This window comes from Aureococcus anophagefferens (assembly GCF_000186865.1).
Source record: "Aureococcus anophagefferens unplaced genomic scaffold AURANscaffold_15, whole genome shotgun sequence".
Classification (NCBI taxonomy): Eukaryota; class Pelagophyceae; order Pelagomonadales; family Pelagomonadaceae; genus Aureococcus; species Aureococcus anophagefferens.
Window position 1 is genome coordinate 46,600 of NW_008705575.1, and position 2,111 is coordinate 48,710.

The window sequence follows — 2,111 nt, forward strand, 5'->3', positions numbered from 1 at the left end:
CGCGAAGCGGCTCAAGGCCCAGCTCACGGCGGCGCTCCAGGCGAACGCGGCCATGCGGTCCGAGCTCGCCCAGCTCCAGGCGGACGTCAGCCTCGTCGCGACGGCGGCGACCGACGACTCGCTCAAGGCCGCGAGCCGCGACGACCTCGAGCGCGCCGCGCGCGCGTCGGCGTTGCAGGCGGAGCACACGCACGAGGAGCTCGCCAAGGCCCAGCAGATGATCACGGCGCTCAAGGCGCGGACCAAGGACCTCGAGTCCCGGCCCGTCGGCGACGCGTCGGGCGACGCCGCCGCGACCGACGAGCTCGACGCCGCGCGCGACGAGGTCAACCGGCTCCGCGAGGCCGCGGAGCGCCTCGAGGCGTCCGTCGAGCGCGAGGAGCGGCGGTCCGCCGACGCCGAGGCCCGCGCGCACGGCCTCGAGGCGCGGAACGAGGCCCAGGCCGCGGCGCTCGAGGCCGCGGCGCGCCACGCGGACGAGGCCGCGAAGGTCGCGGAGCTGAGCGACCAGCTCCTCGAGGCCCGGGCCGCGCTCGCGGCGTCCGCGTCGCCCGCGGCGTCCGCGGCGCCCGCGGGCCCCGCGCCCGCGGACCTCGAACAGGCCAAGACCCTCGCGCGGGCTGTCGGCCGGTCCATGAAGGAGTCCGTCGTGAAAGGCACGGCGTTGTGGAAGGGCGGCAAGCGCGCGGAGTGCTGCGCGGCGTACAAGGCCGCGGCGAAGGACGCGCTCGCGAAGCTGCCGGCGGGTGTGGACGCGGCCTGGGTCGTCAACGGCGACGACCTCCTCGCCAAGGCGCGGCCGCTGTTGGAGGCCGCGCTCCGCGACTCCGAGAGCCAGACGGCCGCGCGCGGCAGGGCAGGAAAAGAGTGCGAAATTCCCAACTTCAAAGGCTCCTATCTCGGTTGTTTTCCACGCGTGTTGGCTGATTTTTGGACGAGCGATCATCTCGCGGAACGGTCTCGAAGCGTGGGTGCTGTTTCCGAAACGCGCGCGCGCGGAACACTCACGTTGAAGCGACGTTGAATCACTCTTGTGCTGCCCAGGCGCGCGGCGCCGTCGCGCTCCGCAAGGCCTTCGACAAGGTCATGGAGCACCTCGCCGTCGTCATCCGCGCCGACGCCGCGAGCGCCGCGCCGCCCGCGGCGGCCGCCGCGGCGGTCGCGGCGCCGGGCGGCGGCGGCGACGTCGCGCGGCTCGCGGCGGAGCTCGACGCTGTGTGGGAATCAACCACCGGTTTGGGGGGTCCCCACCAAACTTCAGAACTCTCTATCTCAATCAAATCGAAGTCGATTTGGCTGATTTTTGGACGGATCGATTGCTCTCGTCGAGTTCTCGAAGCACAGCGAAAGTGTCTGGTCCAAATCGTTCGATTACGCGCACATTGAAGTCGGGTTGAAGATTTGATATCCACACAGGCTCGACGCCGCGCGCGCGGAGTGCGGCCGCCTCGGCGCGCTCGTCGCGGAGACGCGGTCCACGGCCGACGCCGGCGCCGGCGACGGCGACGAGGCCTACGCGGCGCGCGTCGCCGAGGACCGCGCGCGCGCGCGCGCGGCCGAGGACCGCGCCGCGGAGCTCGAGCGCGAGGTCGAGCGGCTCTCCGCCGCGCCGGCCGCCGGCGCGCCCGGCGCGGGCGCCAGGGGCGGCGACCCCGCCGCGGCGCGCAAGCTCGCGGCGGCGACCAAGGACCTGCGCGCGGAGCAGGCCAAGGTGCGCCGCCTCGAGGACCAGCTCAGGAAGGGCGGCGGCGCCGCCGCGGCCGCGCCCGGCGGCGACCCCAAGGCGCTCAAGCAGCTCGAGAAGAAGCACAAGAAGGAACTCGACGAGCTCAAGAAGGCGGCGGACAAGGACCAGCGCAAGGCCGCGGGCGAGCTCAAGCGCGTCGGCAAGGAGCTCGAGAAGGCCGCGGGCGAGCTCGACGCGGCGAAGAAGGAGCGCGACGCGGAACCTCGAGGCGCTCACGTCGAACCTCGACGAGCTCCGGACCAAGGCCGCCCGCGTCGACGACCTCGAGACGAGCCACGCGGAGCTCCTCGCGACGACGGCCGACGCGGAGGCCAAGTACAAGACGGAGCTCGCGCTGCGCAAAAAGTACTGGAACATGATGGAG